General features: G+C 41.0%; 1 protein-coding gene across 1 annotated transcript in view; it reads left to right on the top strand.

Annotated features, from left to right (window-relative positions):
• B3GALT1 (beta-1,3-galactosyltransferase 1) overlaps window positions 1-18892 on the top strand; it is a 490113-nt gene extending 471221 nt beyond the window's left edge. Inside the window, exons 4-5 of the transcript XR_006680911.1 lie at window positions 10308-10361; window positions 18762-18892. The gene's annotated coding sequence lies outside the window, so the exon portion shown is untranslated. The remainder of the gene's footprint in view (window positions 1-10307; window positions 10362-18761) is intronic.
• The last annotated feature ends 887 nt before the right edge of the window (window positions 18893-19779 follow it).

Below are 19779 nucleotides of genomic sequence, written 5' to 3'. Positions count from 1 at the left end.
ATGTCGGGAAGGTGAGCATGATGGAATGCCAATTTAATAGAAGAAAGTATTCTTGCATTGAGGGAGTACTTGAGGGAGTACATCTTTATGGACATGGGCTGCATCATCTTTTTCCTACCAAGTGCCCAGTGGGTTCAATGCTTACCACACTGTGTTCCCTCCAGTGTTCCCCTATATTCCTGGATAAAACTAAAAACCAGAGACACTGCCATCACGTTGATTCTGACTCATAGCTACCCTGCAGGATGGGGAAGAACTGCCCCTGTGTGTTCCAAGACTAACATTTTATGGGAGTAGAAAGCCCTGTCTTTCTCTTTAGGAGAAGCTGGGAGTTTGAACTGCTGACCTAGCAGTTAGCAGCCCAACTCATAAGCACTATGCTGCCAGCACTCCACATCCATGGATACTACCCTTCAGAAATGAAGAGTGGATGGAGACAGACATGTGTTCTGAAGATGGACCCCATCGGGAACTGTGGGAACAGTTCTACTCTGTTCTGTAGGGTAACTAAAGTCCTTGTCTATGACTGAACATGGTTCAATCTGAAAAACACAGGGAAAACCAAGGGTAAATGAATTAGACCTAAGAAGCCGATGGGACTTCAATCAAACTAGCATACATGTAGTGAGAGTTCTGGAAAAAGAGGAGAGAATAAAGGGACAGGAAAGATGTTTAAGGAGAGTCCACAGGAAGAAATTAAAACTATTGAACTGTACAAAATTAGTCTTCTTCTCTTCTCTAAATTACTTTAAAGGCTAGAGGGTTCTTTAAAACAATAATTATAGCACTATATGACAATCTGCTTCCAAAATCTTAGTCTTTGAAATCTTCTAAGACATGTCTGACATGTCTGGGTGAACCTAAATTCTTAAGTCAGGGTTAGCAGTTTAGCACATTAATTATTTCAAGGACTATGAATGTCTAAAATTATCGATTAAAACTCACAAAGATAAAGCAAATAAAAATTAACCAAGAGGAGAGAAGTAATACAAGCCAAAGTATGAATCAAATCAATATGGAAATGAGTGATAATAGGAAGAAAAATCAATGGACCCAAATGTGAGCTGCTTGAAAATTCATCCAAATTGGTAAATTATGTTTTAAATTAACTAAAATTAAAAAGGAAAATAAACAAAGTACTAAATTCAAGGGTAAAATAGGGTCTAGGAACAAAATCTTATAAATTAAAAGGGATCATAAGGGATTATTATGAAACTCTATGTGGGCGAACACACTGAACACTTCACAGATGAGATGGACAAATTCCCCCCAAAATTAAAAATTCACACAAGTCTCTCAAAAAGAAATTCATATTTTTAACAGACCAGTGACAAGTAAAGAAAGTGAGGAACATTACTTATTAATTCTATCAAATATTAAAGAGAGAAATAAGACCCATCTCACATCAACTTTCAAAAAATAAGCGAGGGATAACCATTTTCTAATTCAAATCGCACTCTCCCAGTTCAAGTTGACCGGAAAAGAGCATTTGCCAAATCACCTCAGAAAAAAAAAAGTCCTCATTGGTTTCAAATCCCTGAGCTAACCACTGTGCCCAGGGCATTGCCCAGGGCAATCCAGTCTGGAGACCCGAGTCAGTTACTTCAGAGATAGGCGCACCAACCAAAGAACAGGCCTTAGGACAGGGAAGAAAGTATTTTCTGGAGATAACATGGGCTGGCTGTTTCCAGGAGAAAGGTGAGTGAATACTAGGAGAGAGAAAACACAAATGGCCACGTTGACCTTGTTCTTCTAACCGAGATAATCCCAGTTTATCTCAGGTAACATACAGCTGGGGAAATCCATCCGCTCCAGAAGGAGCGAGAAGCAGCAGCAGAAATGAGCTCTGTCCCCACGGCCTGGTGCGGAACCAAACGCTTCCCAGAAGAACCATCAGGCTAGGACCAGAGTAAGGGGCGGTTGGGAGTTATTGACATTTACTGCCAAACTGAGGAGCCCTGGCGGTATAGTGGTTGCATGTTGAGCTGCAATCTGCATGGTCGACAGTTCAAAACCAGTAGCCGTTCTGTGGGAGAAAGAGGAGGCTTTCTACTCCAAGTGAACAGTTACAGTCTCGGAAACCCACAGGGGTCAATACGAGTCAGCATTGATTTGGCTAGTTTGGGTTGGTTTGTTTTTTCACCTGCCCAACTACAGAGGAATCTTGGCCCAGCCAAGCTGGCATGAAACCCAACCAACTTAGAGGGCAGAGGGCAGAGCAGCAGCAGCTAGGCAACCCAGCCTCTTGGAGCTCTCTGCACCAGCCACAGGCATCTGGAAAGTGCTCTACCACTAAATGCCCCAAAGGAAGGGTGAGGAGGAGCTCAGAGAGGAGATTGGCAAGGTTGTCAGGGAAACGTGTGTCTGAAAATGTGGAGACAAAGCCAAAAAAGCCACAGGTATGATCAATCTTCAGACAAAAAGGTTCAAGTAAGAGGGAAAAGAAGAGAAAAGAGGCTGAAGTGGCTAATCAAACAACTCAAGAAGATTGACCTGCTGAAAGCGGAGAAACGAAAAACAAGGAGAGTCCAGCCTCTGATCAAGCAGAAGAAAATGAAGGCAAGTCTGATTGTTTATCTACCATGTCTTATCAGTGGGCCCCGTATCTCCCTTTTTTTACAATTAAGAGAAAATTTATTCAACTATTTCATAAGTGTAAGTTTTTTGGTAGTTGCTAGAACATTTTTAAGGAGGAGTAAATCCCACCTAATGCCATTGTTTTAAGTGTAAATGTTTAAAAAGCAAAAAACCAAAAATGTAAAATCATTTATTAGTTCTTTATTTGGGGGAACAACCAGAAAATAATGGGACATTAAATTATGAGAATATTTTATTATCTTTGGTGTCAACGCAACGTGGCATTGGATGGGGATGGTTTTGTGTCCCTAATACAAATCCATGCATTTGAATGATAGTGCTGGTGAGGAATATTGAAAGGACCACGGATTGCCAAAAGGACAAACCAATCTGTCCTAGAAGACGAGAATGCTCCTTAGCGGAAAAGATGACTTGTTGAGACTTGGTCTCATGCACTTTGGACATGACGTCTGGAGAGATCAGTCCCTGAAGAATAATTTCATGCTTGGTAAAGGAAAGGGGCAGAGAAAAAGAGGAAACCCTTGACAATGAGGATTGACGTGGCTGCAACAATAGGCTCAAATATGAGAACACTAGGGAGGGTGGTTCAGGACTGGGCAATGTGGCATTCTATTTTCCACAGAACTGACTCAATGGCACCTAACTACAAATACAAAATACACTTAATTTGGAGTCATCGTAATGCATTTGTGTGACTTGAACATTTTAAGTTCGGTGTCCATGTTGTTGTTGTATAATTGTATCTGAAACCCATTCTGTCAGCCTGGCTTTCTTGTCATAACTGTGTGCATTCTGTAACACCTCTGGTCGTGGTAGTTCAGTTTTTCTGATCGCTTTGTTAGGTGCTGTGAAGGTTGCACATTTGAATGTGTACTGTGTGTGAAACTAAATTGTGAATTAGTGGGACTTATGATGTAACAGTTTATCGACATTTGAAGATAATGGTACTTGATATTCTCTTAAGGAAACTTTGCCACCAAATTTGAAGCTGGGAAGTCACTGAAATTGAGTAAAGAATTGTAACTACATGCCATTTTTGGAGTTTTGGTACGTGCATTAAGGATGGCGTACAAAATGTTCATAATGTCTTTGTATGGTCCTCAAAACAATCAACTCCCCAAACCAAACTCAAATTGACCTAGTGGATGACACATTGAGCTACTAACCACAAGGTCAGTGGTTCAAACTCAAAGCCAATATACAGAGGAATGAAATCATCCAAGAGCACAGAGCTATTTAGGAATGGAACTAGGATTGCACTCAAGTAGACCTTGTTCAACACAGTTGATTAAACACTCAGAGCATAACCAAAAGATTGGTGATTCTACTGGGCTCAGAAGCTCAGACCTGGTGACTTGCGCTTGGACACTCTATGGAGACCAGTCCTACTCTGACACACATAAGGTGGTGATCAGGTGGTGAGTGCTGGTTTCAGCGGAAATGCGATTCAAGTCACAAGGCTAGTTATCTGCTATCGAGCCTGAGCTGGGTTCAGGGTCCTCTATCAAACCTAACATCAGAGAGGCTGTGGGCCGAACAGACATCTGTGTTCTCCCAGAAATCCTGTCTTGGCTGGGTAGGGACCGTTGAGCTCCTTGGAGAAGGTTCCCTGAGAGCGGCAGGCTGCTGGGGAAGGATTTCTGTGGGCTGGACTGGAGAGGGGAGAATAAGGCACAGAATGATTCCCAGGTTTGAAGGATTGGATTCATTTTACACTCGGCACCAGAAAATCAGATCTGTATCTTCCTGGGAAGACCTACGTTCCCCTCACTGAGCACACTTAAAGAGGAGAAAATGAATTCTGCCCATTGAAAGAGGGGCCACTGTAATGAAAAACAACTTTAAAAGACACTTCAGCACATAAAGTCTTGGAGCTACATCACTGACAATGGTTTACAAGTTTATTTTCAATTTGCGATTCTGCTGAGCCCACATTCTGGGCTCTGCAGCAGGCTTTGGGGCGTCGGATGGCAGCGTCCTCAGCCGTGCATCTGTCTGCACTGGGGTGTGTTGTCACAGACAATCAGGTGGAAACTTATCCAGAAATAGCATCCACAAAATGGCTATCCAGGAGAGTTTTCAAAATTGTTTTCCTCACCATTTTTGCTAAGAATACAATTCTAAGAAAGCAAATTTCCTACCAGACACTTTTTCCTCTTTACGTTCAACTGAACCAAGAAAGCATGAGCTTCTCTTCTGTGTTTAAATCCCGGTGCTGACACTTGCTAATTGGCAACTTTGGACAAGTTATGTAGACCTTCTGAACGTGGCCTCCTTGTTTATTAAACTGGGGGAAAGACCCCTTTTATAAAAGAGGGCTCTGGAGCATAGCTATACTCTTCTTAGGCTCCATAAAAAGAGAATTTTTTTGTTCTTATTCACGATTATGTCTGTGAACCAAGCACAGAATAGGTACTTAGTAAGTAGGTACTGAACAAAAAATACATTTAAAATTTTATTAAAACTGACATCGCGGGGGGCATATCTGAGTTAGTTGCTGCTTCTTAATTATTTCTCCCAAAATGGACCAAAACTAGTGCTCGCTCTCCTCTCTCTCTCTCTCTCTCTCTCTCTCTCTCTCTCTCTCTCTCCTATGATTTTTATAAAGCAAGTGTTTGCTCTGCTGGCTGTGTGTCTGTCATCCAAGGAATTTCTACAAACTTTCTTGGTTTGTGTTTTTTGTTTTCTACATTTTTTTTACTCACCCCTGTGTTCTGCAATGGGCCAGCCTCACCAAATTTCCTAAAAAGGGCCGACGGGAGGGGAAGTTTCACAGTTGCGTGTCTAAGCTTGTCTTTATCCTATCCTAGCCTGCTTTTCATCAGTAATGGAACAGATAGAGAATTGTAGGTTAGAAAATATATCCCTCAAAATTCCAAAGGCACGTCTCCATGGTGTGTGTCATCTAGTGCTGTTTGTTGTAGACATTTTGAATAAGTGGGAGGAACAGGAAGGAAAATAAAAAGCGTCAGTCATTTCACCACCCAGAGACGATCTTGTTGGAAATGCAGCATCTTCCCCTCATACACACACACACAAGCGCATATTGTAGAGCTGGTTTCATGGCATGCCTTCATTTCATTGTACGGAAGGCTATTCCAGTGTAATTATATACAATTATGCTACGTTTAAGGTCCTTTTCCACTGTAAGGACCACTGATTTTATGACTGGTGACATATGAACAGTTTATGTAAGAATAGCAGGTGGTTTAGAGTTGGTCTCATTGATACACACTTGAAATGGAATTGAAGCAAAAGAAGAAAAGGTTACCTGCCTGCCAGGTGCATTTCATTTAGGAATATAGACTGTACTCAGTGAATACAAGGGAATCAAAGACATTTCACAGGTGAAGCTCCATAAACCACCTGCTTATCACCTGTACGGTAGGTCCCACAGTTGGGGAAAGCATCTTATCTACGGGGCCAAAAAGAACACAGCAGAGCCTCGGAGCTGATACCAAGGGCTCAAGTAGAAAGAAAATGCTTTGAAAATGGTGAGGGCAACAAATGTGCAAATGTGTTTGACATAACGGATGAATGTATGGATTGTGATAAGAGTTGTAAGAGCCTCCAATAAAAGTATTTAATAAAAATTAAAAAGCTTCTTCCTTTAGGTTGAAAGGAAATCACATGTTAGCAAACTGCTCAGAGTCCCACGTGGGAGACACCCAGTGCCAGACTCAAGGGTCCGCATGAGATGAACATGAGAGCAACAGGGAGAACTGCCCAACTCAACACAGGAAGGCCATGAGGCTCCAGGAATGTGTGGCCCAGGTGTCCTGAAAGGAAGGAAGGAAGGAAGGAAGGAAGGAAGGAAGGAAGGAAGGAAGGAAGGAAGGAAGGAAGGAAGGGCAAGGAAGGGAAAGAAATGAGCTGGGGCTGGACAACCGGTTGGTAGAAAGGACAGCTCCACTCACGCTTCAGGATTTCCCAATTCTAATAGCAATAAAAAGCTGTGTCAGTCACCATGACAACACTGGGAAGTAGGAGCACTTATCAACAATTTGACAAAGTCAGTACAAAATGTCTACTGGACAAAATCCAGATGAAGCCCACCCCAAAACCCACTGCCACTAAGTCAGTTCTGAGTCGTAGTGATCCTATAGGAGGGTTTCTGAGCCTGCACATTTTTTATGGGAGCAGGCAGATGAATCTTTTTCTTAAGGAGTGGATAGTGGGTTTAAACTGCTGACCTTGTGATTGGCAGGGCAGTGCCTACCCTACAGTGCCATCAGGACTCTTTCAGATGAGGCCAAATGGTAGAAGTAACAGTCGAAAGCAAATTATTTCACTAAGTGAAAGAAAGCATTTGGGCCATACAGGAATAGATGATAGGTAGGCAAGCAGGGAGGCAGACAGACAGATAGACTGACTGACTGAGTTCTGTCTACTCTCTTTGTTTTATGTAGATACTTATCTCAAAGACATAAGTCCTAGGATAAAGGAGATCATGCACCATGCACACACATGCTCATGTGCAGAAACCCCACCCCATCAGTACCTCTTGTTCTATACACTTAAAGATATCGGATAGTCCTATATGACGATGGTGCTGCAGTAGGTCAAGCTGGCATTGAGGAGGTATGTTGATAGGAAGCTCCAGGGAACAATTCATTGTGGAGCTATTTTTCATGCTTAGCTTTTGACTAGAAAAAAATTCAGACAACTTCTATTGTGAAAGGTCTAATTACTCTCTACTGACTTCCAAGAGCAGGAAGCAGTAGATGATCAATCCTTCCATCCATGACAGCTGTAGTAAATCATGTTGGAATCGGGACTGAAGAGATTCTCCAGGTCAAGATCTGCCAAGAAGATAATTATCTCCAACTGGCATGGAAGAGGGACTATTCATTCTCAACATATAAAGATATAGATAACTTTTGTGGGATGCAAAACCCAAGAAAAGGTAACAAGTGTCAACGATCTGAAGAGGGATGGGGGATTGATCAAACAGAAGAAGAAATAGAAATCATTTGACTTTTTCTATGTGTCTATCAAGAAGTGGACAAGACAACAGATACAAAAATGTATTTTTTCCCTTAACCATGGGGGGAAAAATTAAAGATTAAACATTTTAAAACAGGAAAACTTTAAGCATGTTGTTTCTTTCTCTTCCACCCTTCAAGTTGGTTTTCACGCAAAGCAACCCCATGAGACAGAGTAGAACTGTCCTGTAGGACGTTCTTGACTGTCATCTTGATGGGAGCTCCTCCCCTCCCCAGGTCTTGCTCCCACGGAGTTACTGGGAGGTTCACATGGCCAACTTTTTGTCTCTTGGGCCAGTGCTTAATCATTGAGCCATATAAAATAGTCCACAAAAAGCTACCCCAAAAGTAATAAAGAGAAGTCATATTTTAACTGCAAAGAAAGACTTAAGAAAAACAGAACGTGAGTGAGAAGGACAGGCTAATGAAATCTACGGACAACAAACACACACTAGGGCAAAGCTACAGGCAACGGAGCCAACGCGTGAAGCCAACGAAGCAAATCAATGAAACAAGAAACCTTGAACCTCAGTGGTTAAGAACTCGTAACCTTGGGTCAACAGACAAGAGTTCAAGACTGATTTGCTTGGGGGAAATATATTAATCTTTCCAAATTTGTGGTTTGTCATCTGTGAAACCAGAAATAATAATAATACCTATTTTATGCAGTCATTTCAAGAATTACCAAGTGACATACCTAGAACAAAAACTCAGACAGTAATCAGCTTTGTGTAAAAAGATATACCAATACTTGTCCTGGGACTTTTTTTTCAATTACAAGAGTGAATCTTGTTCCCTTTCCTCTTTTATTTTCAATTTTCTGATTAAGTGATCATACAAATTTTTTTCAAGCATGAATGGGAGTGGAAATCACCCCAATTAGGAAAAGATAAAAATGTAAGAATTGTATGAGCCCCCAATAAAATGATTTTTAAAAAGTCACATTTATAGGAAGGGAATCACTCTAATTTCAACATTTTCCTTAACATTAAAAGATGGATGATAATGTGCGAAGACCCATAGAAAGTGGGAGTTTTTGAATCTTAATAAAAATTCATTTTTAATAATTTTCATTTTAATGAAAATTGAAATCATAAAATGAATAAACACTTAACAGGTTTCTAGAAAAATGAGTTTGAGTTTATTTTACTCCCAGCCAGCTGCTCAGCCTGCAGTCAGTTTATCAGCTTTGTGTGTGTCTCACAATTTTTTTAATGGGTAACAAAGCTCCATAAATTTAGCAGCTTTAAACAACTCAGATCTTACAGTCCTCGAAGTCAGAAATCTGACACAAATCTCACTGAGCCAAAACCAAAGCAGAAGCAGGTTGGGTTGGTGGTGGTGGTGGTGGCGGCGGCGGCGGCGGCGGCGGCGGTGGTGGGTTTCCCCTGGAAGCCCTAAGGAAACTCAGTTTTGTTTCCTTCCCTGGTGTTTAGCGGTCTGCAGTATATGGCTCCCGTAGTCCATCTTCAACACCAAAAGTGACGGGATACGTCCTTCTCGTATGGCCTGGCTCTGAACCGCCTCCAGCTGCATCTTCCAGTTTAAGGATCTTTCTGGGTTATATTCCAGCACTTACCTGTCAGTTTGGGTGGCTTGGATGTTGCTCTGAGATTGGAAGCTTTGTCACTAGTATTTCAAATACCAGCAGGGTCACCAGTGGTAAATAGGTGTTAGTCGAGTTTCCAGACTCTGAACAGAGTACAAAGAAGGCCCCCAAATACGAATGAGGAAGAGGCGCCTTCTCAAGGGAGAGTCGGCCTTACTAACACTTAATAAAGCTCTGAAGGTCCAGGAAACAAAGTAGAATATTATAATGAACTATGCAAATATCCGGGGAAGCTAGACTCTATGAAGAACAAGGCATCAGGATTGGAGGAAAGCTTTTGAACCACCTGTGAGATGGTTCACACAGCTGACACAGCCTTGCTTGTTGAAAGTGAGGAGGTCCCCAAGCAGTGGTTGACGAAGGTCAAGGGCTGCAGCTAAGCATGGATGGGAGCCAGATGCGAAAACAGAAGCAGAATTCCTACAACCCCACCAATAGACCATATTATGATAAACGGAGACAAGTTTTAAGCTGTCAAGTATTTCCACCATCAACATGAGTGGTACCAATAATAAATCAGTTTATGTTTTATCGAGAAATATTCAGACTTTGTACTATGATATTTTCACTCAAGATGCAGATCTTTCCACATTACTTATGGAACCCATTTAGTTGTTTTTTATTTGTTTCGACTTGTTTCTTCTTTTTATTTTCTTAAATACTCTCATGATATTTTTTTGTGCTGATGGTATAGAATTACTGAATATCTGATATTTTTCTACTTTATATAGTTTTAAAGGTATAAAGTTTGGCTCCCAAAAGCCTATTCGTGTTCAAGCTCTATGCTTTAGGGGAAGTCAAGAGTAGGTGAATCTTAGTCTTCTAACTGAACGTCTCTGATACAACTGAAGATATATTCAAGTTTACCTAAAGATGAGTAAATGTACGGAGCTCATGATTAAAGAGGGCTTGATGATAAGGAATAAGGGGGCTTATTCCTAGGGAAACTTTTGGATTAATAGTCAGATACTGGAAAGCTAAGGAGATCGGAATGGAATGAAAATGCACAGTATGAACTGGGCACAGTGCAAGATTGGGTTTGAAAGATGCATTTATTCCCCAAACAAACATCCAAAGAAAGTTCCCTGAAACCCTGATATGCCTTCTCTGTGCAGGAAAGATGGCGTGAGGATTCCAACTGCCTCAAGGAAAACTGGAGAAGGACAAAGGTAATCTCCAAAGTTACAGATGTAAGAGCAGCGTGTACGGTACACTTTTGTAAAGGGCGGGCACATCTTTAGATGCATACTTCAACACTGTGGAATACATTTTTTTAATGATGTTGGCTAGTAGCATTGATATAATTAATTTTCAAGATAGCAGGAAAGCCATAAAATACACAGTGAAAGGCAGTATCTTTTTGGATGATGCTATGAAAATAACTAAAATTAATTCCTTAAAAGCTGGGGATTCAATCAAAGTTTATATGGAAGATGAGAAATTCATGTAATCATATTTTGGAATGAAAGGAGATCAGAAGGAATATTTATCTCTACTTTATTAGAGATGAAATCAGAAGACCATCTCTGAGGAATAATCCAGGGCACAGAAAACAAATCAACTTTAAAAATAGCAAAGAGTGATTGGCAATGTAGATATTCACTCATACAAATGAATTTAATCATGTAGAGGGGGGGAGAAATTGAAAAAGAAAGGAAAACATTCAAGGAGGTACTCTTATTTATTTATAAGTTTGTGGTGTTATAAATTGCTTTATATGTTCTTTCTAGTCATGGCCTTATGATTCCCACAAAATGAATGACTGGCCAATCTTGCAAGAGATTGGCCAGTTTACCATGCAAGTAGTGGTTTGTAAATCCACCCAATAGTATTGAATCTTTTTCAGTCAAGGCAAGGGGTTAGTTGGTTTGCCATCCTCCTAGACTGATAGGAGATCCAATCCCATAAAAGTTTGAGGGGACCTCACTAAAGATCAAGAAGTGTCTTTATTATCTAATATCTTTTGAGACCAGGATTCCTGCACTGGTAACTTTTTAAACCCAGAAGAAAGATCTGAAATACTGAATGGAGAGATGGTGGGCTTGTTGGCCCGCAGGGAGAGAACTGGGCACTGGCATGCAAGAAGTTTGCCTGCGGCTAAAGAGCTGTAACATGTGCTCGCTCATCTAGGGTAGATGCTTAGTGTGCCCTGGGTGACACACAGTCCCCTGACCGTATTGACAGGAGTCATGCAGGCCCTCGGCAGCGCAGATTCAGGTAGTGTGATACTAAGAGAGAGAACCACGGCAGCCTGGATGGGGTGGAGGAAGCCAATCACAGAGACAAAGAAAGGCCCCAGGGAAGAGACTGGGGGGAGAGAGTCTCTGTAGTTCTCCCTGCCATCAAGGTAACACACTGAGAGACCCACTGAAAGAAATCGATGAAGCTATTCAGGCCCCTTGGGTAGCATGGTGGCAGCCAGAGGCAGTGGTGATACAAAGACAACATCTGGTTTGTACTAACATATGCTGGTCCAGTAAAGTAAAATTAACATGGGTGATTTGTAAAGAGTAAGAGAATCTTCTTTAGGAATCTCTTGTCGCTGCTTGCTTTCTATAAATAATAATAACGGCTTTCACTTTGCCAACACTGAGTGTTTGGCTCAATCACAGATATAGGTAACATTCACAGAACCACTGATGCCGGAGAGTGTACATGTTTCGTTCCTAACAGTCCGAGGGCTGCCTAGAAGTTTGAGACACATCCTGGCTGCATGTGCCTTGTAGATCGATAGGCATCCCCTACAAGATTGTGGGGGGAAACAAAAACAGAAGGCAAGCAAAAAGAAAGCTTTTTGCATGCAGATACCTGAAAGAGGAAGAAAATGACGTATGAGTAAAAATACATGGAATGAATGATTTCAGCTGCGAGAAAAGGGGATCCTGGATGAGAGGCAAAGGGTGCATTAAGGACACTACAGAATGTATGGGCTTGAACGGGGCAGAGGCACTCTCAAACTGAGCCTAGATTTCTTATGCTCTGAACTAGCAGTGTTATAGTTTTTCTTTTTTCTAGCAATGATCAGATGCCAAGCAAACCGCAGTGAAGAGAAATGAGAATGAGTTGCCAACATGCCCCTGGGTTCCCCCACCCACCCATCCCAGAATGAGAGGATTTAAAATGAACACAGCTTCCCAGTGCGGCCCACTTCATGAGGACTGAAGAACCAAACCCCCAGTACTGAGGCTCCTTCCCTCCTGCTGCACATCCGGCCTTAGGGAAACCATCAGCCTTGGAAGTCAGCAAATAGGCTCCTGGCTGCCTGGCCTGATGGCCATGGTGGAGGTGGGATAGGCCACTGGGAGGAGCGCCAGAGGTAAATACATTTCACTACATCAGCAATGAACACACACATACTCCCACTGGAAAATGGACAGAGGTCATGAACAGACATTTTACCAAAGAAGACCTTCAAGCAGCAAACAAAACAGGAGGTAAAGGCTTGCGCCCATTTGCCAGTAGGGTGACACAAACCCAAACAGCAGTACGAGGGCATCTCACGCCCACCTTAATAGCGAAGTTCAAAGAAATAGAAAGCGGAAAATGCTGGTGAGGGTGTGGAAAGAGTGGAACCCTCATGCACTGCTGGTGGAAGGTAAAACGGTGTAGCCACTGTGGAAAACAGTATGGTGCTTCCTTCAAAAGCAGAAAATAGAAATACCACATCAGCCAGCAATCCCCTTCCTGGTATATATCCTACAAAATAAAAGCCATGACCCAAAAAGTATATGCATACTCATGATCATTGCCATGCTATTCCCAATAACAAAAACATGGAAACCATCCAAGTACTCATTAACAGATAAATGAATTAGCAAACCATGGTACTTATAATCCCACCACCAGCTGCCATCACATCAGTCCTCACCCACAGCAATTAGGAACCCCTCTGGGTTTCCAGGGCAGCAGACCTTACAGGCGAGGCTGGTGAGTCCCCACTCCTGACTTTGCAGTGAGCAGCCCAATGCGTGACCCACTAGACCACCAGGGATCCTTCAGAGAGTACAACCGTAGTATGGAATCTTACACAACATTAAAGAATAACAATGGATATTCAAATTTACTCAGACAACGGAGGAAGCTGGAGGAGCTGAAGCTCAGTGAAATTAGTCGATCACAGAGCCCAATGTTGTATGAGAACGCTATCAACCAGCGTCAAGAAAGAACTGAGACACAGACAGAAACGCTCTTGGTCAGGTATCAGCGATGGGCTGAAAAGGGAGGGCAAATTACCAACCAGAGGGTACACAAGTATTAATATTAGTGAGGATGAAGGTACTATACAATAATGGGGAGGTCAGCATAAAACGATCAAGAAAATGGAAGACATTGAGAAGACCAAAAATGAAAAGCAGCAGAGGTTAAAAACTACTACGTACATAATCCCGCAATAACAATAACCTGTGAGTAGATACATTGATAGACACAGAAGTTGAGCAGGTGTATGAAGGTGAATGGAGCTATACCCACATATATAATGAGAGTCCACATTCCCTTCACCCTTTCTGATCTCTTCCAAAAAGAAGACCACCTAGGTTCCCCTGTATATAATATATATGCTTGATGGAGGGAATTTTTACATATGTATTTACATATGCTGCAAATATATCCATGAATATAATAGACCGTACATGGGGCAAAGTTATGAAAACTTCTTAGACACAGCCAAACATCTTGAGGGGATGGGTTGCCCGGCAGGGCATCTCAGGACCCTAGGCAGTCACAGGGGACACGACAGTCAATCAGTGTAGTGCACAGAGACTACAGTCTACATCCTCCGTGGAAGAATAGTGACTCTAACTCCTTACAAAAGCAGAGAGCCTCGCTTTCTCCCACCGAGCACTTGGTGGATTTGCATTTCTGACCTTGCCGTTTGTTAACAACCAACCCTTAACCCACTGCACCAGCAGGGCTCCTGGAACTGTGCTCGCCCCACTGGTTCATCTTCCTATCAAACAACAGACAGCTCTCCAAGGTGAACAACATCAAGAAGTTGCACCAATAACATGAGCTCCAAAGGACAGCATGAAGCTCAGAGGGCAGGAAGGGATAGGAAAGAAGGACAAATGGAAATGCTGAAGATGGGGAGGAAGAAGGAAGAATGCTATTACATTATTGGGATCTCAATCAATATCGTGAATCAAAATGTACATGAATTGTTGGATGGAAACCAATTTGCTCTGTCAACTTTCACCCAAATCACAACAAAAAGGTCTTGAAAATCAATAAACAAAGGAGCATAAAGGGAACGGATGATAAACAGTAAGGAGTAGTGAGGACCAGGCCAAAATAGAGAGCACAAGCCCATTATGACGAGGTAGCTACTATGCTAGACCAGTAAGTTAGTAGAATATAGGAATCCACGTCCAGTAAACCAAGTCGTTCTCTTTTCAAAGGAACTTCGGCGGTTTGAAGTTGAATGTGACATTAATTGTCAGTTGTGTACTGCCCATATAAAAAATCTGTGGCCCACATGCAACCTATAGGCAGTGTCTGCAGTCATTAAAGGCAGCACAGATGCTTAGCATCTATTGCACAGACCAAAGAGAAGGGACAAAAATATGTAAGGTTATTCTAACATTCTATACCTCCTTGATATTTTTCCCCAGGATCTAGCAGCCTTAGCCATAAGGCAAACAAAGGAAACATTTGGTTTTATCAGGTTGGTCTGGCTTTTTGTTTGTTTTATTTTCATCTCTGTCTGTGGTAGTTATATAATCTGTTGTCAATTTGAGACTTAAGAGTAAAGGGGTGGAGTTTAGCTTGTCAATCAGGTCGCAGCTTGATGACCTCATTTGGAGGTGCTAAGAACATCAATAGCTCATTGGAGGTGGAACACATGCTCACTTCCTGTGAGGTGTGCTTGGTGACAAGACACATGGAGCTATGCTAGAGCCCTGGAGCTGAAGGATTCACGTGGAGACCCCTGCCAGTGCTGAGATGCCTCTACCACCATTGGAGCCACAAGACTTTCCACACACTGGCCTGTAATCTTCCTGCATTTGGCGCCGTTGCATGTGTTTCATGAGTCTGAAAAGGACTTTATAGATTGGTATCAGATATATAAGCTAATATTGGACTTATGGACTTGATCTGGACTGGGATGTTTTCTCAATATTCAATTGCTCTTGTATATCTTATACACATATGAATGTTTATGAATTTGTTTCTCTAGTCTACCCAGACTAACACACTGTCTAATAGTAGATTTTATTAAAGAAAAAAACCTAACACAAAAACACTTGCTCTCAGAACTCATTGGAAAATTAGCTACAAAAATTTAACAGGAGGAAAGAGTGTAATACACTTACAAGAAAATTACAGGTTTTTCACTTTGCATCACTTCAACCCCAAATTACATGGAAAGAAGATGCGATTAATTGTTTGAGGGACTTGGTTTTGTTTTGTCTTATTTCATTTCTAGACAGTTACTTTCCTTTTCTGGTTATGTGATTTTTCAAATCTTTATGGAAAGAGATCTTTGAAAATAACCACAAGACAAAAGAGCAGCAAGCAAAAACAAAACAAGCAACTACAAAACACATGCTGCAGTGCTATCACAAACCCACCCTCCACGGCCCCAGATTCAGAGATGCAGTAAGGTACCAACCAACCCCCTTAGCGCTCCCAAAGCTGTCATGTGAAGAATTTAATCTGAAAGAAGTCCTGCTTGCGATACAAAATACAAATCTTGGGCATTCAAAATGAAGATTGTTTGAGAGAAATAGTTTAATTTCTTAAGAGGCTTTATCATGATAGCTTGCCACTTTCATACCAAGTGGTAAAAAAAAAAAAAGACACTGAAAACTCAGAGGAATTGTACTGAAACTCTCAAATAAACTCTCTAATTAGACAGTTAAATGACCCATTGAAAGAGTAGAAAAGCAAAATTGACAGGTTTTTACTTAAATGAACTTTCACGTCTCCTAAGCAAATGCAGACTGGTGAGCGAAGACAAGGAAGAGAAATGATCTCCTTCTCTCTCCTCTTGTAACTATTCTGTTGGGAATTCTTGGAAGCGAGCAGCCACAAGCTCTTACCAATATCGTGAGGCTACACAGATGCTCTGAGCCCAAAAGGAAGCACAGGGGACCTGGGAGAAGAGACGGCTTCCCCGCCTCACTGCACGTAAGCAAGGAGAGTCAACAAGAAAGAGCAAGGCAAATGGTGGACAGATGACAAAGTCGCCCATGTCTTGAGGACTCCACTTAAAGAAAACCATAAACCTTCTCCCTTTCTGAGGAGTCCTGTGATCTACAGCTAACTGGAACATGGATAGTTCAAAGCCACCGGCTACTCTGTGGAAGCAAGACTTGTGGCCTTGGAAACCCTAGGGAGGAAGGCTACAGGGTCCTACCGGGGCCTTGTAGGTCACGACTCAACAGCAATGGGATTTTATGCCCCTGCCAGAATGGCAGGGAACCAGGGGTTAGTTCTATCCTTGGTTGGTGCCAAGATTTTAGTATCAAACAATAAGAGCCCAGTGAGCCTTGTATATTCTGATTATAAAAATAACATATGTGATTACATATAGTATTTTCATTATTATATTTTTATTATTAGAACTTCAAAAATGTCGTAAAGCAAAATTGATAGTGTGTACAATTCTACCATATATGTATGACAATGCTTCCAAACTTTATATAGCTATATATACTATGTGTAGTTAGATGTAGTTTAAAGTCAGTATAGAGAAAGATATGATGCAAGCTAGGAGTGTGGATATTGGTACTAGAAACTGCACAATTCATATTTTAACTACCTCGGAGTGCACAGCATATTTTATGTACCAAATAAAGTATCCTTATATTTTAAGCATTTTGTTAAATCACTAACTCTTTTCAGAGTTAAATCAGACTTAGAAACTCAAAACATCGTTAGGTTATAAATCAGCAACTCAGCATTTCTGATTCAAGCTTCCTTCAGTGAAGTTTCGTTCGTGGTTCTTTTAGACATTTGACCATTTTGTTGTTGTTGCCAGTTGTCACCGAGGCGATTCCAATGTATCGATTTTTGCGCTAACATGTTATTCTGTATTCTGGGCATGGAACAATTTATTTAATCAATCTGGGTTTTTTTTTTATGACTTTCCTTCCACATAAATCTTTTTTAAACCTCTAATTATTATTGTGACTAAATCCTTATAATGAGACTCGTTTTATTGGTCAAGAAATACAAACGTTTTTGAGGCACTGGAGTGATTTTGCAAAGCTGGTCTCCACATAATTTGTCCCAGTTTACTCTTCCTCTAGCAGTAGGCAAGAGGGCTGTTGTCGTGGCAACTGGAGCAACATTGGCTATTCTGCTTCAAAACACATTTTTGCAATTTGGTTATTCTACAAGATCCAGTTTCATTTTGCATTATTTTGGTAATCATATCAAATTTTTATATGTATTAGATTATGGATCTTTTGTTTCCTCCTTTGCAAATTTCTTATTCATATCCTTTACTCGTTTATCTATTGTATTTTTTTATTGGTATATAAGACATTTTGTAGACTTTCATTTTAATGATGTTGGCTATAGAGTGAGTCAATATTTATCTCTTCTCTTTCTGTAAAAATATTAAGGTGCATAAGAACAAAGAGGGAAATACCCATAGCACATTACTGGCCAAACTTGAAGACAGACAAACCCCTAAAACATAATACAGAGGGAAGAGTAATCACTAGTAGGAATTAACATGCAGGATTGAAAGCAGCAAACAAGAGGGGGTGAAAAACCACCTGAAGTGCAAAAAGGAAATGCCTTGTTCGTAGAAGCGAGTATAAGGTGTACCAGCAAAGCCTGCTAGGCTCACTTTGATTCCAAAGAGCAGAAAAGGCAAGGTTAAATGAGAATTGTGGAAACAACCTACGTTTTCGGAGTAGTCTGCCTTTATGGTAATAAACAAGCATAATAAAACACAACAAAAATGTTTTATTAATGAATAAATAAAAGAAAAAAAGAAATAAAACACAACAAAATGAACATATAGCATACAAGATTAAACAAACATACTCTCCCTCCCAATGCCATCAAGTTAATTTCAACTCACAGCGACCCTCTGGGGCAGAATACAATTGCCGTGTGCGTTCCCAAGACTGGGACACTTTCCAGGACTAGAGAGCCTCACCTTTCCCCTGAGGGGCAGCTGATGGTTTCGAATTGCTGACCTGGCAATTAGCAGCCCACCACCTACCACCGGGGCTCCTAACCGAACCTGAGAGGTTAAAACAACAACAATAACAACAAAACCATAGCTGTTGTAAATTCTAAATGAATTTACATTAAAAACATTTGGGCATTTAATTAGCCCTGAACATTTCTGTAAACTTTCACAACAGTTTGTCCAAGAAGCACACGCTAGTTTCAAAGGTGAGCAATTAAAAGGGAATAATGTAGCATCAAGTCCAAAAATATAAAATCAATGAAAAAGATTAGAAAGAAAATAACATGGAAGTCAGACACAAGAAATCCAACATATATTTAACAGAAATCACTGAAAAACAGGACTGAGTATAGAAAGTTATTTAAGAGAATAACTTCATTAAAAAGATATATCTGAATAAAATTATTCTTTTTCAAAGGTGAAGAAAGAATCTTTGGGGCAGCCAGGCCCATGTGGGACATGTTCCCACCGACCTTGGATCCATGGGACTGCACCAAGAGCCTGTGGAGCTCCTGTGTCCGGCGTCACTTTCCGGGGTCACCAGCCTGCAGCTGCGTGAGTCTGACGAGGGACTTGGGGGCTTGAGGTGGACTGGGCTGGGATGCCTGCTCGGTAGATCATTATTTCTGGATATAAAGCTCTTCCTCTTACGAGTGTCGCTGGATTTGTTTCTCATCTAAAAAGATGGCCAACCTCACTGAGAAGAGGAAGGACTTTGGAGCCAAAGTTCTTCACCCTGGTGACACCTCTTTCTAAACCTGTGTGGCCGTGTGGCAGTGACTGAACTTCTGCACCTCGGTTTCACATCAACAAATAGGGACACGAGGAGAATCTATCTCTTAGGGTAGTAACAGCTATTAAATAAGTCAGTGTTTTAAATTAGTCATAACCTTGTCCAGCACATACTCATAGGCATGCAAATGTTTGGTGCAGAAGGGAATGAGACATGCAAATTAAAATTATACTAACAAGCTGTTGTTTTACCTATCAGGTATACAAATATTAAACCACTGGGTAAAACATTGGATTGGTGAGAATATGAGGAAACTGGCATTCTCTTGCATTGATAATGGGAATGTAGATTGACATAGTCTCTATGGAGGGCAGTGTTTGGCGATAAACATCAAAATTACATATATACAAATCTTGTGACTTAGCAATTCCACTTCTCATAATATATGAAGGTGCTTCAAGAAGTTCCTGAAATTTTAAAATTAACTTTCAATTCAATTTTTTTTCATGATATTTTTGAAATCCTTCAAAAGTAGAAACATATAAGTGAAATGAGGCAAATCTGAGGTTATTGATTATAGCAGTGATTATAATAACAAGCAATGGAAGCAAGTTAAATATGGCTAGTAGGGAATGGATTAAATAAACACAATCTACCAACCTACAGTACAGCCCTAAAAAGAAAAATTAATAAAGAAGCTTAA

Source organism: Echinops telfairi, unplaced genomic scaffold (genome assembly GCF_000313985.2).
Source record: "Echinops telfairi isolate 266 unplaced genomic scaffold, ASM31398v2 ScPeMD7_4;HRSCAF=17, whole genome shotgun sequence".
NCBI lineage: Eukaryota > Metazoa > Chordata > Mammalia > Afrosoricida > Tenrecidae > Echinops > Echinops telfairi.
Note: the sequence above shows the minus strand (reverse complement) of the source record. Positions and strands in the feature narration are given on the sequence as shown.